This window comes from Scardinius erythrophthalmus, assembly GCF_964197995.2.
Source record: "Scardinius erythrophthalmus genome assembly, chromosome: 7".
NCBI classification, from domain to species: domain Eukaryota; kingdom Metazoa; phylum Chordata; class Actinopteri; order Cypriniformes; family Leuciscidae; genus Scardinius; species Scardinius erythrophthalmus.
The window spans coordinates 31,730,850-31,750,972 of NC_138227.1; positions in this window are offsets into that span (position 1 = coordinate 31,730,850).

The window sequence follows — 20,123 nt, forward strand, 5'->3', positions numbered from 1 at the left end:
ATCAGATTTATAAAAGACATAGCTCTGAGCGAGGATTTCGTAGAAACATGTGGGTTACCACATATGAAGAGGCTGGCAGGCTCTGTAAGAACATACCTCACAATGGGGTGTAAGTTGTACCCCTGGGGGGCAAGAGCTGCCCAAAGTTGCCCCATAGACATACTATGGTGTAGGGACGGCCCATGAAATGGGGAACTGGAAAGTTGGTGAAGATGCCAAGCAGACCTCCTGCAAATTGGACCAATTCCGATTTAAAGGAACACTCCACCGTTTTTTGAAATAGGGCTTATTCACCATCTTTCCTACATTTAGATAGGTGGACAAATGCATTTTTGTCTCAGTGCATGCATTGTTTTAGTTTGACAGGGTCAAGTAGCAGTGCTTCGCCTGTGCTTCCCCCTAATATAGTCCCAAGTCAATATCTGCCTAGGAAATCGCCTCTTAATCTGCACTGCTATTTGTACTCATTGTGAATATGCAGGCCACAAGAAGTAATTAGGTGGGTTTTTTTTGTGTTTTTTTGACCACTTTTACTCAGGACATGCTAACTGGTAACAAAGGATTCCATTCATTGTGCTAAGCTAAGCTAGCGCCGACCCTGTCAAACTAAAACAATGCATTCACTGAGACAAAAATGCATTTGCCCACCTATCTAAATGTAGGAAAGAAGGTGAATAAGCCCTATTTAAAAAAACGGTGGAGTGTTCCTTTAACATTCAACAGAAACCAAGCTGCCACTATAATGTACTACAGTATTCTATAATTTGACCCTCATTACATACCTGAGGACTTGGCAAACTTCATAAAGGTATCTTCCATGGTCTTGTCTACAGGAATAAGGGAGCCCCCTTTCTTGATGAGGTCTGTGGCGCCAGGATAAGTCAGTTACAGGTTGGTGAGGAAGACCTCAAACCAGACCAGGTACCTGATGAAGCGGGAATAATGCTGTAGAGTGTTGAATGTTGAATGTTATACAAGCTTTGATGTTTAACAATATTGATCATATGCAATATTACAACTTTTTTCAGTATAATTACCTGGAGTAGTTCTGACCATCAAATTCAAAGAATAAGGCCGCCATGTCCCCATTGCACTTATGGAAGAGCGCCAGGTTGTTGGTCCTCACAGAAAAGAGTAGCATGAAAACGAGCCGCCCATGGTCCGTGACAGACAGCCAGAACACTGCTGTTTTGCCGAGATGACCCTTGCGGACCTTGCCCTGATACTCCAGATAATGCCTGATGATGTTGAGGGTGGAGTCATCTTGAAGAGCAAGGTCGAGGTTCTGTCGGTCACTTGATGAGGTTGAGCAGAGCCTCAGGAGTGAGCTGGACACCCTCTTCCTCAATGAAACCAGCCGCAGCCACTCCAGTGCTTCACAGACGGTCTTGAGGCAGAAGAGGGCCTTGGAGTATGCCTTTCCCCTTAGCACACTCTTCAGACAGCCACTTGTGACCAGCTGAGCCTCAGGGATGATCTCACCATAGCCTGAACCATATTAAGTATGGTTAGTGATCATGCCGAGGTAGTTCATGGCAGTATGGAACTGGCCAGGGAGGACCAGGAGGTGCTTGTACTTCTCCCTGAACTTCCAGAGAAGTGGTATAGCCCTCATGCACATGCCCAAATCGAAGGTGTTGATGAACTACCTCAGCTATAGCCTCCTCAGACTGTCCTAATGTCCTGTAGTCCTCAAAAGTCCTGTTTGCTAGCATTAGTCAAAGGAGCCAACCACTATGTCTCTACTATGTTCTGATGCAGAGATATAGGTCTTGCTAAATGGTTGCTAGGGTACTGTGTGGTTGCTAGGGAGTAGTTTGACAGCTGCCAATGATGAAACTCCAAAGGCTGCTTGTCAGTATGAATGATATAAACGAAATGCAATCCCTCTATGACATTCGGATTTGAAGATATTCCTCTTTGGGTTTGGGTTGCTAGGGTGCTCGGCAATGGTTGCAAGGGTGTGGCTAGGAAGTATTGAAGGTGATTCGTGACTGGGTATTTACTGACCCGAGTCAAATGAGCCCACCCACATGTTTCTATTATGCTTCTATTCAAATATATCCCTTTGACCTCTCTCAGTGGAAGTCTATGGAACTTGTTGCTAGGGTGCTCTAAATGGTTGCTAAGTCGTGGCTTGATAGCTTCATGGTGATCCTGAGAGACCACCCCCTGTCTCCATGACACTGTTATCCAGAGTTATGCTCAATACAAAATTCCTATGCAAGTTACCATTAGTAGGATAAACACGTATGCACAATCCCGGGTTCATGGGTCATCCCTTCACCATAGTATGTCTATGGGGCAACTTTGGGCAGCTCTTGCCCCCCAGGGGTACAACTTACACCCCATTGTGAGGTATGTTTTTACAGAGCCTGCCAGCCTCTTCAAATGTGGTAACCCACATGTTTCTACGAAATCCTCGCTATGACTCGCCAAATTCTTTGCTATGTTAAGTCTATGGGATTTTTTGCCCAATTTATCATCCGCCGGGCGAACATCATATGCCCGATCGCTAATAAAAGATAGAGATTTTGATACTAATGTAATGTTTTAAACACACAATACATATTTGCATTATCCCTGGAAAACATTTAATTCACTATACGTTTGTGTTGTTTACATTATATGCACTTGTGCGCCAATTTTCAACAAAATTCAATTCAATTTATTTATAAAGCACAATCAGACACAACTACCATTGACCAATGTGCTGTAAAGAGTCAAAAATAAACAAAACAGAGACATTTGATGAAGTTGACCGGGATCCCCTCATGACCGGGATCTTTTATCGCTTGGACCACTCCATCTTTCAGTTTCAGACAATCTGCAAATCCAGCGTCGAACTGGGCCTTGTTTATAACACATTCGTCACCGAAATGCAGAGAACAGAAAACACACTTGCACAACTCCGTTGCTGCCCCGGAAAAACAAACTGCATCCAAATCTTTCTCGAGCGATGAACGAAGCACATTGATGGGCGTTGCTCTTGCTCTTGCTCTGGTTAATGTGTGCACGCACACTTCCGGGAGAAGAGCCCATACAAGGAATTCCGCCCTTTATGATGTCATACAGGGCCATACTCGGGGAAAAAAACTTTCAGAAACTTATACGAACCCTGAAGGAGTGTATTTGGCAAAGAAATACTTCGTCATACTCTGTTAAAGAGTTGGATTCTGCTAAACATGGCCAAAGTTTCAAAAAACGAGTTGGAAATAAGTCGGATAGCATTAGACATCTCCTTTAAATTGAAGTACTAAAATTACTTAATTGAAATAAGAATACATTTTAAAAAAACTACTAAAACTTGAATAAAAAATATATTTAAAACTTGAAATATGAAAATAAAAGATAAACTCAAAATATTAATAAACACTATAATTGCATATAAATAATACTAAAATAATATTGGTCATTTGTGGAGAAAATTGTAAGCAAAATAACTTTCATGTTATTTTTTGATAGTCATGGCAAATTATGGCAGTTGTATTACAAAATTAACACTTTGCATAATTATTATAATTATCTAATAATATCAGCAAACTATTCAGCAAAATATGGAGGGTCTCATATTGTCTGCAGGGTCTGGATTTGGTTTAGGTTCTGGAGGGTCATTTACTGGTCTAGTCTGTGATGGTCTGGTTTTGGTTTTGGGACTTAGAGGGTCTTGTCTGGATCTGGACTGGAGAGTGCGGTTGGTCTCGTATTAAGGCCCATTCACACAAAGAACAATAACTATATTAGCGTCCACACCAGGGCATGATAAGGTTCTGTTTATTATAAGCGTGCACTGCTGGATTCTGATTGGCTAGTTGTGCTGTGAACTCTCCTATTCCCATAGAATTATAATAATTATCAGAATTATCATTGTAGTAACCATCCTTGGTGTGAACGGCCTTTAGTCTGAGTCTGGCTCTAATATTGGTCTAGGTTTTGAAGGGTCTGGTCTTGACTCCAACTCAAGTACACAAATACTACCTTCGAACAGGACTCTTTTGATTGGCCGCCTGTTATCAGTTATTTTTTTACACCTTTGCTCCAAGACCCCGCTAAAAGGTTCGTAAAAAGTATCTAACTGTGTTATAAACATTTATACCCGCTCATGTCAGAGAAAGTGTTCTGGGTTAATGAGTATTACACCAGCTGGTGGTTTGGGTTTGTGCATGTATCAGTGTGCAATGAAGCACATGGCCGTGTTTAACTAGACTCACACACGCTCGTACCTTCCCATTAGCACGTGTTATATGGCGGCCGCACCGGTGTGCAACAGGTGTTGTGTTCCATGAGCAGGTGTAAGAGGAACCATTAGGGTTAACACTTCAGTGCACACAGCTGACATATCCATCCATCCATCCATCCATCCGACCATTTCTCTGTCTGTTCAAACCAGAAATGCCCTGCGTTTGTCCTTTTGTCCTACTTTCATCCTAGTATGCACTAAAAGTACTTTGTAGGCGTTAGGAAATGACATACTTTTGAGCGTGTTCTAAGACCATATCTGATGCAATCATTTTAAATTGGAAGTCGCAATGAGTCGTTTGTAGGGTTAACTCTTTCCTTGCCAGTAATAATTTACTACATGTACTTACTGTAGGGTTAGGGTTAGGAATAGGGGTTGGTTTAGGGTTAGTTGCATGTAATTATACATAGTTTTTTCGTATTACTACAGTAACTACATGTAACGTGTGACAAGGACACTAAAATAAAGTGTGCTTTTATTTTTTATTTACTTTTATTATAGTTTGAATAAATCTAATTCTAATCAATGTCTGAAAAAAATATTTAAAGTTATTATTACAGCCACCGTTTAAATAATTATGTATCTGACAACAAAAAGGCACACAATGCAGTTTCCGTTTTTCTCAAACAGCGACCCCTAGAGTCGCTGTGGAGTACTTGTATTTAACGTTACTGTTGTAAATACCACTCACGCAGAGCCGTCTCTGCACTCTTCCGACCGCGCTTTCTTCGTTTTCTTCGTCGACTCTGCCATGATTCACGTCTGAAATGTATGCTAGTGTCTTCCATAGAGGCTGCTTCATATGTTGTTGATGTGTGCGACATCGTGCTGTAAAGCAAATCATGATTCTCGCAAGATTTGTCGGGACGATAACCTCTCAAACCTGCATTGCTGGTTTTGCCGTCAAAATGATTTTGAAGCCGTTATATTAAGGTACAAATCTTGCATAGTGTGCTTTTAAAACAACCATTTAAACTAGGGCTGCACAATTAATCGAATTTCTAATCGCGATTACGATTACGTAATCGTTCAAAACCGCGAAAAAAAAAAAAAAAAAAAGCTGCTTACATTATTCTGCGTGGTGTTTTGAGCATGTTACCTTATGAGAGGCGAACCACGACTACTTAAGAGAACCCAGCACAATAGGAACTACCAGAGACGTATGCTGAAATAAAAAGTCTCTCAGGAAAACGGACTTTCCTGTCCTGTCAGCCGCTAAACTGCAGTAGCGCGCACTCTTCAACTGCACGCGCAAATGCGGCGGAGCGCGCTGTATATCGCTTAATTTTATATACAGCACAAAATAAACTACAAGCATGCAACGTCGTTACGTTTTAAATTAGAAAAAAACACGCGTTGTCAAGTTTCAGTGTCTGCGGTCAGATGAGATGTTGTCAGGCTATATGTCAGTGTCATTATTCTGTAGTTATTTTCATAACTTGATACGAAATAAAAAGTCTCTCACCTCAGAAAAATGTCCTGTCAGCTCGTAGCCTGCACTCACTTTAACAGTTCTTGTAAGTATTGTGTATCACCATGGTAACTGTTGTTTCCATAACCCCATAATGCTACTTATTGGTTATTTTGTATATTTTTAAATGACAGTGGCTCATACCAAGATTGTATTAACAAAAACTAGTTTGGGTCTGCTATTTAAATAGCTTAAACTCGTAGGCCTACTGTTTATTTATCAGTAGCCTATTAGTCATATTCTTACTATTTATTTGTATATTAAGTAAAGGGGGACAGTAGCCTACTTGTGTGCGTCAACAATTTTTGTGTAAACAAATGCATTATAATAGGCCTATAATTCCTAAAAAGGTGGGTCGCGGCTTGATGACCATGGGGAAATGTGGGTCCCATGGCCAAACTATTCAAAACATCATTCAATGTAAATGTTGGTAATCGTAATTGATTACAATTCAAGGGAATAATCGACAATTATGATTTTTGTCATAATCGTGCAGCCCTGATTTAAACCGAATAATTATGTCATTACAACGCAGAAATTGAAATAATGACCTTTTTCATTCAGTGCATGCAATTAAAATGATATATCAGGTCAGATATTTGGGATGTGCTGAAACGTCATAAATGAGCGCCTTTAGCCACACACCCTCCCGTTCGTTCTTTCCTAACATGAATAGAATGCAAATAAGGATGGCGCGTGAGAGTCGAGATTTGGGTCAAGCTGATTTTGGAAGTTCAATCCGATGCGATAAAGCTGTTCGATGGGAAGCAGTGGTTGAATCAATGAGTGTTGTTGGACTTTGTCCAGCGCTGCCACGAGCTCTGCATGATGTCAGACACATTCCTCTGACTGAATCCTATTCCTATCTTGATCTGTTGAATATCCAACTCATTAAAGTGAAAGGCATCCAGTCTAGCAGCGTGTCAATCATGCTGATCTGTTTTCCAAGGTGATATCAGAGTTAAGTTCAATCTCCAGCAATAGATTTATGCATTACTCCCTGTTCACCCTCATTTATTTATTTATTTAATTTTTTTGCTTTTTCTAAAGTGCCCGAGACCATTTTCTGCAGGAATTCACTATTGCAGCCAAATTCCTCGACTGCTATTGTCTGGTTAATCTTTGCACCTGTCTCCTCCCCTTTACATTCATCAAATCAGAATGAGTGTTATGTAATATACACGCTTGTTACTGCCTGTTTCAGTTAATGAGGAAAGTTAGGATTATTCACGAAATGTCCTATGAGGCCAGCAGTTTTGATGGCAGTGCTGAGTTAATCGTAGGTCTGTTTTTGTAAAATATTAGTTAAACCAGAAACAATGGAAATGTTTTGACTATATGAACTTGAAATTGTTTAATTACATAACATGATATTACATTTACAGTTAATTCAAATTTTCATTATTGTCATTAATCTACCTTTTTAAGTAAAATCCATAGGAGGTTCACTAGAGCAAATCATGCAAGTTTACTAATATTTTGTGATGGAAAATGAGTCAGGGTTTTGTGGTTTCTTTTGGCTTAGTTTTTTTTGTTGTTGTTGTTGTTGTTGTTTTTTTGGTTTAGGGTTTTGTGTTTGTTTTGGCTTAGGGTTTTGGTTTAGGGTTTTGTGTTTAGTTTTGGTTTAGGGTTTTGTGTTTGTTTTGGCTTAGGGTTTTGTGTTTGTTTTGGCTTAGGGTTTTGTGTTTGTTTTGGCTTAGGGTTTTGTGTTTTCTTTTAGGGTTTGTGTTTTGTTTTGGTTTAGGGTTTTGTTTTGTATTAGGGTTTTGTTTTAGGGTTTCATTTTGGTTCAGGGTTCTCCTTTGTTTTGTGTTAGGGTTTTGTGTTATGTTTTAGAGCTTTGTGTTTGGTCTTGTGTTATGGTTTTGTGTTTTGTTTTGGCTTAGGGTTTTTTTGTTGTTGTTGTTGTTTTTTTTTTTGGTTTAGGGTTTTGTGTTTAGTTTCGGTTTAGGGTTTTGTGTTTTCTTTTAGGGTTTGTGTTTTGTTTTGGTTTAGGGTTTTGTTTTGTATTAGGGTTTTGTTTTAGGGTTTCATTTTGGTTCAGGGTTCTCCTTTGTTTTGTGTTAGGGTTTTGTGTTATGTTTTTGTGTTTTGTTTTGAGCTAGGGTTTTGTGTTTTGTTTTGTTTTGTTTCAGGGTTCTGTTTTGTGTTTTGTTTTGGTTCAGTGTTTTGTGTTAGGGTTTTGGTTTTGTGTTTTGTTTTGGTTCAGGGTTCGGTTTTGTGTTTTGGTATGGTTTAACAAATAAATGTGCAGAAATGTGATTTTCACCGACACAGTGATAAGGTGTGGGTGGTTGCCAGGATCTTCCTATATGGTTGCTAAGGTGTTCTGATGAATGCTATCTGATTGCCACACTGACGCTAAGGTGTTTTGGTGGTTCTATGTGGTCATTTACAAGTCATTGTCAAAAGGACCCACTCCATGTCTATATCACATTCTGTCTGGACTGTTACCACAGTAGACATTAAAGTAAGACCAGTAATGAATCAGCCCTGTGCTCTTGAAGAACTGCAGTGTTTGACTTTAAAGAGACTTTTACCCTTCATTATCATAGTGAATGGCATCTGTGTGAAAGAGAGCGAGAAAGAGATTATCTAACGTAACATGAAACACATGAGACACAGTGTCCCAGTGATTCTAGCACGCAGCTCAGCCGAGCGCGAGGGGTCTCTTCTCTTCTTCATGTGGTTATTCATTGCTCTGTCAGAGAGCCAGACGCTCATGGTTGGACCAACTCTAAAGAGCTGTAAAAAACACTGCCCGCATTTCTGACACTCTAACTGGGAGTGGAACTTTTTATAACACTCTCAAACTAATTTGGACCGTTCAGTGCCACGTCAATATTATACTGCAGTTTTCAATCTCCCTTTAATTTGAGGACAAAAATAGATACTCTAGTTTTGCATTGGGGAAAATACATGTTTGCACAGTTAGCACTTATAAATGGGTAAATGCAAAAGAATCACAAATTAGATCCCTTTAATATCTCAAATGGCTATCCTAGATGGCAATGAGATTATATGAAAAGCAAGTGGAGATTATTCATACCTCTATACTCTTACGTTGTATGTCAACAATTGTCTAATTTGTCCCATTTTTCAGGGTTTTTCGGAGAAACATTTGAGATACTTAAATGAAACAAATGAGATATTTGTCTTTAATTTGTCTCTATTTGTAACCATGCAAAGTATTTTAGGAGTCACAGTTGAGACTTAGATGATACTTATGAGCAAAAATGAGTTCATCTGACATTTACGAAATGAAATAGCAATAAAATCTTCCTCTCCTGTTGGAAATAAAGATTCTAAATTAGTTTTCTTTATTCTCAGTTGTTTCTAGACAGCAATGAGATCTCCTGCTTTCTTCTGAGAAATTGGGACTACCTGAACAGAGAAAAAGGCTGTTGTCTTTCCTTTAGCTAAATAGGTTGGAAAACTTCCATAATGCACTGGGCATGTTGTCATCCAAAGCCACTCCCACCAGTCTGCTATGGATACCCTTATCAGAGTTAAATACTGCCTTGCTTTAGTAGGAAATACTTCTCAGCAAACTTTTAGTCATAATGTGTCGACTTCCCGGTGCAAGAAATCAAGGAGTTACTTTCCGGTTAGTCTCAGCCTCAGACGTCACGCCCACGGACCGTTGGCTGAACGTCTGATGCATATGGTACACTTTTTTGGAAACACTTCAGGAGTTTCAAAATCGCGATCTGATTGGTTGAATTCTACAGGATGTCCGGGAGACGTGTGTGTCGCGTTCTTTAACGGTCCGCCTGGAAACAAATGCGTGACGCCAAAACCCCTCGTGGAAGAAGAAAGCCATCATGTTTACAACTATGACAATGAGCGCTTACCAGGATCAATTAAACGCTGAATTTTTTTCAAGTCTGTCAAGTTCCATTGTTGCAGTAAACTTGCACAACATCCTTGAATAATAATTTATTAGATGCACGCCAGTCTGTTATTGTAGGGACATCGACATTATATTGCCACACCCCTAAACATGACGCGGAACAAAACGATCTGTGATTGGTTGCGTTATATGTCAGTCAAACATCCTATTGGGCGGTCCTTGGCCAAGAAAAGAGTCCAGACCTTCTGCCGTCAGTCTGAAGGTCTGGCTACGCGAGACTACTTTCCGTTTGACTTTTGCTGACAAATAAATGTGAATTTCTCAGTCCAGGTAACACGGAGGACAAGCAAACATTGGTCATTTACATATACCACAGACATTGTAACAATACAAAGCAAGGTGAAAATCGGCGAAGTTACACTTTAAACGTTTCTCATCAAATTATTTATGCTATGCACAATAATTTAATGTTGTGGTGATTTCAGCCGGCCTGACAATTGCAGCTTCAAGGCCCTGATATACTTTAAGCAAAATATGAAGAACGAACTGGTGTGATGTCGTTTCAAACAAAATCAGGCCAAAACCAAGTTCGATTTGGGAGTTCGAAACAGCTTGCCAAAGCGAACTTTCCGGAAACGTTAACTCTGGCTGGTAAACACCTCTGAACTACCATTGGTCAGTGGCGATGATGTAATAGGTGGGTGTGGCTCTGAGGCTCCGCCTTCTTTGAAGTGGAAATCTTCTCCCGTTCATTCTTTTGTTCAGTTCGTCGAGGTCAGACGTGCGTATAAACACTGACACTGTTTTTTCATGTTTAATACTGTAAAGAAAACTTTTGTAGACCTATAAAGTGCCATATGAATAAAAGTGACGTAACTTGGCGAATTGCAGAGCTGGTGCAAACACATCCACATCGCTATGATCGTGATTCTTTCTTAACTGCTGTTTTCTCACTGCTGTTTTTTGTTATTGAGAGGAAAGCACGCAGCACGTTTATATATATTTATCTAAACGTCGCTCTCAGCAGCGTGAATGGCGTCTGGATGTTCATTAACAGTAAACCGCAAAGGTGTTTCCAACTTCTTTTTAATCCCTAAACGAAGAACAAAAAAGAACCTCGCTGTGAGCATATCAGGCCTTTAGACGAGGCCAACTTTGGATCAGCATACAATCCGATATCATCCTTACACTGAATATTATCCTTATTTTGTAATCATTACGAGCACAAGTTATAGTTGCCCTGATTGAATTTCATGATGTTAACTAACCACATAACATATTATATTAAAGCTGTGTATTACTGCCATATGAACATTACTTTGACTCACTTATTTAATAAGAGAATACTTCCTAAATTGTAACATTAAAACAAGCTTTTTCTGTAAAGCTATTTGAAATATGTACTGTGAAAAGCGCTATACAAATAAACTTGAATTGATTTAACAGCTCTATACTCTTTTGTCTCGGTTGCACTTTTTATTTCTTTTCAAAAGGGATTTTAGGAGAAACATCTGGTACAATGTTGATAAAATATATGCATAATCTCACTGTTCTCCCTCTCAGTGCCCCAAAATCCTTTTACTGTACCAAACATGCCAGCGATGCACTATTGTGCAAATCTTTTCCTCTAAACACCAAAGACATGTGTTTGCTTTGCTAATGTGAACACTTTGTCCGGATTCCTGGAACCTTTACAAAACCGCTTACATAATTTCCAAATAGTGCCACTTCAGACCATGTTTCTGGCTCAGTCGTGGGTCATTGTTGTGTTTCTTTTTTCTTTTCTTTTTTTCGCTCTGTGATGCTGTTCTTGTTTTTGTTGTTGTTAAAAGTGGCAGTGACACAGTTGTAAATATTCAGTTTGGAGAGCGTAATCTCTGTTGGCCCGAGTCATGATAACATGTTGTACTACATCAGAGAGCTGATAGTAGAGTCGGGTGGAGTCGGGTTACTCATTCATGACTATGTCTGGCAGTGTTAAACCATCATGTTGACAGTGACTTTCACCTTAACACTCACTAATTGGTTTACAGTTATTCATTATGTACTTTGATTAGGAGTGTGACTCTATATATATCCGATAATATTTCAAGAAATAAAGAAATCTGCATTTTTGTTTATTTAAAAAATGTATATAAATGCCTCTTTCAACTATATTTTAGATATTTTAAATAAAACAGAAAAAATAATTAAAAGAGTGTGGTTCTTTGTACTAAATTTAATTTTTAAATACATTTCAATTATTAATGAAAAAAATGCCTCTTTCGACTGTTGTTTTTATTTTTAATTTAAAAATATACTTCCGGCTATAGTTTTTTTTTTTTTTTAGATTGTGCCTTGTTCTACTTTTTCTTTTTTTTGACATATATTTTAAATATAAATCAATAAAAAATGCCCCTTTTAACTATAGCCGTTATTTTTCAATAAGATTAAAAATACAATAATTAAATGATTGTGGTTCTTTCTACAAAATTGTTTTTAAAAATACTTTTTAAAATATCATTTAAAAACTGTATTTTTTTTTTTTTACTTTTTTTTTTAATAAAAGATTTGAAAAGACTTTAAAAGAGAAATTTTATTTTTAATAATTAAATAAGATTTTTAAAATGTGTTTCTTGTTCAACCATTTTTGTGGTTTCAAAGAAGAATTTAAAGGTGCAGAATTGAAACTTTTTCGGTAAAAAAAAAAAAAACGAAACTGCATGTATTTTGCAGAAGAACATTGTTTTGGTTGTGCTTCGGCTCTGCGTGACTGTGCAGATAAATATGTTTCTTTCTCAAAACTACTAAAAAGAGAGATTATCCTACAGCTCGTAAAACATTCACTACTAGGTTTAAGATATTTAACCAGTTTAGATGGAAAGGATCTCAAGCTGACTAGCTGAAGACGTTACTGTAGCTTTACCCATTAATAGACACAGTACTTCCTTGAAAATAAACTCCAGCACAGCGATGTAACAACCATAATGAAATTACCCTTCTGAATAGATAATGCTCTCTCTAATCTCTAACTCTGTTAGAGAGCTACAAATGGAAATTCATCTGTTCAATACAATACCTTACTCACCTGTTGAGAAATAAACATTTCAAATCCCTCAGTTCTCTCCATCTCTGAAAAGCTAATGTTGATTCATGTTTTATTACGAGCTCTGTCGCGTTCACTCTTTACCAGCAGAATCTCCTCTGTTCAGCGTTTGTTTAAAACGGGTGATTCTCCAGAGGTTTGAGATTTATCTGTTCCATGTCAACCTTTCTCACTCGTTGTGAAAACTAACGACGCACGGGTGAGTGACGTATGTACGCAATTTCCAGTGAAACCCATCCCGACAGGTCTTAAATATAAGCACTAATAGTCTTACCATAGTGAATCAGGGTAAGACAAAAACACGTTTTGTAAGAAGGATGTATTGTCTCATTATTTATATTTTGTTAATTAAAAAAAAAAAAAAAAAGATACAGTGCACCTTTAAGAGACTGTTACAGTCATTACAATAACTACCACCATAGAACAATAACAGTAAAAGGCTCCATTCATCCTGCTCTGTCTGAAAAACAGATCCAAGCATTGTCACACAGAAGTCAACAGCGCGCTGGTGTAGATCTGCATCACGGGGTCATGACAGCAGGTACGGTGTTGTGCTGCGTCTTGTGGGTGTCAAGGTCAGCAAATAACCAGAGCAAAGATGACAAAACAGAAGGAAAGGGAAAATAGATCCATTTCCCAACTTAATACAGGATCATTTAACACACAACCTGTTTCTTTGGTCATTAGCTTAGAAGAGCACTCAGTAGGGTGTTGACTAACTGGGTTTAAGGAAAGACCTGAAGGCTAGGGGTTAGACGAGGAGGATGGGTAGAGACGCTCCAGAAGCGCCATCGGAGAGGCCTTTAAGAGGGAGGCAATCGCCCTGGTTACTCAGTAACCCGGAGCAACAGTTGTCGCTCACCTCTCCCCTAATACCCTTCACCCTCAGGCCCACGTGAAGAGGAACTGCTCCGATCCGCCCAGCTCTCTCTCTCTCTCTCTCTCTCTCTATCGGAAGCTGGAAACCAATGCCTAAAACACTTTGATCATAAAGAGACTTCCTCCTAGTGATCTTTGCAATTGTGTTTGGGGCTGGGTGTGGCGGATCGGAGCGTTTGTTTAAATGACAGCCTGTCAAATCAGCCAATTCTTCTTACGATTGTGTTGACATTCTGCGTTTCAATAGCAAAGCCATAATACAGTCAAATATGCACGGGTACCTCACCGCATGCACCATAATCCAGAGGCCCGAGAGGTTTGTGTGACTCACTGGAGGAGTGCCGTGGCTTTTGTGCGCTAGATGCATGTTGGGATTTTGTCACACACACACACACACACACACGTCCAGACTAGCACAGGGAGGTGCTGAACGGTTGGTGGCAAGAGGAACCAGACTGAACCAGTCAAAGTTCTGAGACTGCTTTCCACAGCCAGGGAGGGTGTGACTGAAGCCTGTTTGGAGGCCAAGGTTTTGACTAATGCCTGGAATGGTGCAAACACAAAGACTCTGGATAGGGTCGCTCTATTAGGATTGACTCAGGAATAAGAGAGCTGCTTCTTCTGTTGGACACCCCAACATTTGCTGATATACTTTTGCATTAATAGCACTTGTGACCCTCAGTTTCAGACGCTCTATGGTTAAATAAAATAAAATAAAATAAAATAAAATAAAATAAAATAAAATAAAATAAAATAAAATAAAATAAAATAAAATAAATAAACATTCTATTTGTCAAAAACTCATACATAGTTGGAATAGTAATTTTAATGTTGATTTGATACTGTAGAATATTTAAAATAATAATAATAATTGTATTACATGAGGTTCTTTGTACCTCAGTTTCAGTCAGGTTATGAGCGCAATATGCATTGTAATTTTATTAGCCAAATATATACTTATTATATATATATATATATATATATATATAATATTATATATATATATATATATATATATGCTAATTAATATTTAAATATCTATACATTTAAATTTTTATATAATATTATTTTATATTTATTTTAATATTATATATTTGTGTATGTATATTATACACATATAATAAAATATTTGAAATAAATTATTAGATAAAATGCTAACATCATTTTCTGAATGAGTATTATATTTTATTAATATTAATAATAATAATATATTATGCACAATAAATAATTTGTATTATATAAAATGTGCATAATTGATTTTATATGACCCTGGACCTCAAAACCAGTCACATGGGTCAATTTTATGAAATTGAGATGTATACATCAACTGAAAGCTGAATACATAATCTTTCCATTGGTGTATGGTTTGTCAGGATAGGACAATATTTGGCCGAGATACAACTATTGACAATCTGTAATCTGAGGGTGCAAAAAAATCGCAATCGGGAGAAAATCGCATTTAAAGTTGTCCATTTATGTTTGCGATTGTGCTGCATTCACTCACAAAAATAAATGTTTTATATATTTACTGTAGGAAATTTACAAAATATCTTCATGGATCATGATCTTTACTTAATAACCTAATGATTTTTGGCATAAAAGAAAAATCGATAATTTTGACCCATACAATGCATTTTTGGCTATTGCCACAAATATACCCGTGCGACTTGTGACTGGTTTTGTGATATATATATATATATATATATATATATATATACATGTTTGTTTGTGTGCGTGTGTGTGTGTGTGTGTGTGTGTGTGTGTGTGTGTGTGTAATATATTTTAATAATAATAACAACATGCATAGATAAAATAATATAATGCTATATAAAAAAAATAAAATAATAATATATATATATATATATATATATATATATATATATATATATATATAAAAAAGATATAAATATATATATATATATAAACTAATTTTTTACTTTTAAAACTTGAACTGATTTTTTGTGTGAACTTTTTGTTTACAGAAATGGGTCCGTAGAGATTTCTGGGTGGTTGAATATGCTGTTTGCCATTACTCTTAGTTAACCTTTTGAATTTTATAAACGTTGGAAACCATACGAAAACAACCAGAGACAGAATATGTAATTCAAGAACAGTATTTACACATGTAAAAATCTCAGATAAAGTTGTTGTGGTCTGGTGCCTTAAGTCATGTAACAAAAGCAGATTATTCAATCTCAGGTTGGACAGCTGGAAGGAGGACTTCGCCGAAACAAACCAAACTTTCAGCACTGACACGAGGGGTCAGAGCCAAGTGCTCATTATTTGTAATTGAAAAGTAAAACATGAACTCTCTCTCTAGCCTTTCTGCTGCCGTTGTAGCACTAATTGAATGTTTTTCAAATTTACTGAGCAAGTGTTTTTTTTTTTTCTCATCACGTCAAAGAAGGCATCATTTGAGAACTTTGAGAAGTACACTACATGACCTTGAAACTTAAAGTTGAAAAAATAAACTTTACTCAGATATACACCCTTAAAATGTTGTCTTCTGGGAAAATGAACCAAATAGGGGCGAATGCAAAGTTTCGCCCAATCAGATGCTCTCTCATGCCATGGAAATCCCACATTTCTTCCCTGGCGTTGCATCAATAATCGGCTAGTGAACAAAAGCTTCATTCACAGGCTTCCCTACAAAGAGCAGAGTAAAGACAATAAGCAAAGCCATTTACAGCAGGTTACTGTCCACCGCCGCTGTGAAAAGACTATCTCACGCTCTACGTGACTCCTGGTTTTGTTCCTTTGGCTGCTTCGCTTTGGACAGCCATGTAAATGAATGGCCGTGGGTGAATCACACACACGGATGGAGATGAAGTCTCGAGTCCTGACTCACAAGATGAATCACGCAACCTGTTGAGAGCCCGAGTCATCGGAGCAGCTGTCTCAACACAGCGAGGTTACAGCCCTCCATCGGTACTCGCGGTGGGGTGTGTTTTTATGGCTATCAATCTGTGGGCGTATTTTGGATTCTTTTTCCGATTTTTTGGCCTGAGAGAGTTCAGCTGGTCTACTTCACAATAACAGTTGAACTCGGTGGCCACTTCGAAACAGGTTGGAAAATAAACAGTTTTAAGCGTCCGCTCGGAAAAATATGGCCGTTTACCGGTTCAGAAATGCCTCATATTGTGTTAAGTTACTGTTACTCAGGATAAGCTCTCTTAAGGTCATTTCCTGCCATTCAGTGGCGACAGATCTCCACTTACTTTTGGCCGAGAGTCCTTTGCTGCATGGCGAACACGGTCCAAGTTGGTACTGGAAATAAGCTGGGCAAGCAAATAATAATTGTTCCAGCACGGCGCACTGGTAAATGGAAACTGGACAAAGCTGGGACTTGAAAATATCTTGATGACATTTATACACAGTTGTTCAGAGTAGTATATTTGATACAGTTAGTGCAGAGTTTTTTAATATAAGAAAGATTTGCAGTACATATTAATATATATATATATATATATATATATGTATATATATGTATATATATGTATATATATGTATGTGTGTGTATGTATGTATATGTATATATAATTAATTAAATAAAAAGACTTTAATTTTATATAATGTTTGTTTAATCTTAAAAAAAGACAAATAATGTATATATTTTATGTAATGTATTTTAAGATATTTTAGTATATATATATATATATATATATATATATATATATATATACATATATACTAATGTATATCTGATCATTTTTTTATTACATATTTTATATATATATATATATATATATATATATATAATTAAAAAAATGATCAGATATACTTTATTTTTAACTATTTATCTGTTTTGGGATATAGTTTTTGTATGATGCAGATTATTATATAAACCATGACAATTTACGGTATATATAAATGTTTAAAGATATTTTACATATTTAAATGTAAATAAAATTTGTAATAAAAATGTATTTTTTATAATTTGAAAGATTAATAAAAAATATTTTCAAGTACACAAAAATGACAATAAAATTTTGTGTGTATTTATATATAAACATACATATACATACACACACACACACACACACACACACATCTACATACACACACACATTTTATATATATATATATATATATATATATATATATTATCATTTTTATTTAATTTTATTTAATTTTAAAGATGAATGAAAATGTACAATAATATACATTCCCACGCAAAAAAAAAGAAAAAAGAAAAAAAAAGAAAAGAAAAATCAAGCTTTTGTGTCTGGTTGTCATGTTGGAATGCTAAATATAATGGTAGAATTGTTTGCATTCTGACCCGTCAGGACCCGATGTGAGATCCACCAATCAGAGAGCTTCCCGAATCTCTATAAATTTTTTGATTGGTTGAAATGAATGAAGAATATCTCGTGCTTTTCAGTGGGATCACTGGGATCATTACATCCACGTGATCGACGCCTGTTTTATAGGCTTATTTAGCAAGTCTATTTTTTTTTTTTTTTGTGCCCATTTCACCTGCAAACAGCACTAAACATGTGTTTCACTATGTGAATTCTTATGCAAGATTATTAATTATTATTTTAAAGCTCTGTTGTGGTCATGCAGCTATGAATCATATCAAGAGAGCCCGATAGAAATTGGTCCAAGTTCATATTTAGACGTGCTTGCTGGTCGTTATAGAAACGGTTGATCAGATGGTCCGACGAGCATGTGAGTCAGTGATGTGACTGCTCATATCTCATCTGCTGTCACGAAATCAGAAGAGAACGCTGCTGATTGCATAATTGCCATCACGACTCATATAATTACTTGCTATTTTAACAGATGCTTTTTTTGTGCGTGTGTAAATCAAATTGCAGTAGACCGACTGCAGCCACCATGAGCAGCTGGACCTCCAACACCAAGAATCACTGAGAATATAAAACCAGTAGTAGCTCAGTAGTAGCTCTATAGAAAGACAAGAGCTGAATTTGTTGGGAAGACTGCCTTTTCTGCACTGGTTTTGTGATAAGATCTGCATAGTGAATTTAAAATAGGTTTAAAGTTGCAGAGTATTGCTCGTTTATTGATTGCTGAAATTAACATCAAATTAAACTGGAAATTTCTTTGCACAGCAAAACAGGCCAATCAACCTCTAATTCAGTCTCTCTCTCTCTCTCTCTCTCTCTCTCTCTATTTATTTTGTATATATAAATACATACATATATATAAAATTTTATACATGCATACGTATAAATAAATACACACATGCATGTATTTAAGAAATATTTGCATGTATATATATATATAATTTATATTAGATATAAATAACACATTTTACTGTACATATGTGTGTGTATTTATATATACAAAATAATTATACACAGTACACACACACATATTATATAAACACAAACTTTTCTTTTGGATGCGATTAATTGTGATTAATTGTTGCCCAGCATTAAATAAAATAATAATTATAGGTTTCACTTTATTTTAAGGAGTTACATTGTACTTACTCAAATTAATAATAATTAGTATAATAATAATAATAATAATAATAATAATAATAATAATAGTAATTATACATTTAAGTACTGAGTAATATTAATTAACTACATGTACTTGCTATAGAGTTACGTTTATGGTTAGGTTTAATTTAATTTAACAGTAAATTTGGTATAATTTACTGTTATTACTATAGTAAGTACATGTAGTAACATGTAACTACGTCACCTTAAAATAAAGTGTAACCGAATATATATATATATATATATATATATATATATATATATATATATATATATATATATATATTGGTCACAACTTTAACACTGTTAATATGTTTAGTATAAACACTGTTAAGATATTTCAAGACCAGAAATATCTGTTATTTAAGTCATTTCTTAGGTGTATTTTATTTTATAACTTTGTGCTTTATTTGCTAATGGAGTAAACCTCAATGGAGTGTAAGCAGAACGTATAGAAATGTACGAATGAGATTGTACAATATGAATTCGCCACTGTCACGTAAAGGGTAAAACAGGAAGCGAGGATTCATGTGCGTAAAAGGAATTTATTAAGTAAACAAAACAAACTTACAAACAAAACAACTCTGTGGGGGAAAAACAGGGGAGAACTCAGGCAGGCATCAAGAAGAACACGAGGGAACATAGACACCGACACAAACACAGACACAGACACAGACACAGACACAGGCTCAGGAACAGACACAAACACAGACACAAACACAGACACAGGCTCAGGAACAGGCTCAGGAACAGACACAGGCTCAGGAACAGACACAGGCTCAGGAACAGGCACAGGCTCCGGCTCAGGCACAGGCTCCGGCTCCGGCTCAGGAACAGGCTCCGGCTCCGGCTCAGGAACAGACACTGGCTCCGGCTCAGGAACAGACACTGGCTCCGGCTCAGGAACAGACACTGGCTCCGGCTCAGGAACAGACACTGGCTCCGGCTCAGGAACAGACACTGGCTCCGGCTCGGCAGCGGCCATCTTGTCCAAAGACCCAGGCTCGGCGGTGGCCATCTTGTCCGAAGACACAGGCTTGGAAAATGTGACGTGAACAGGCTCGGCGGCGGCCATCTTGTCCGAAGACACAGGCTCGGCGGCGGCCATCTTGTCCGAAGACACA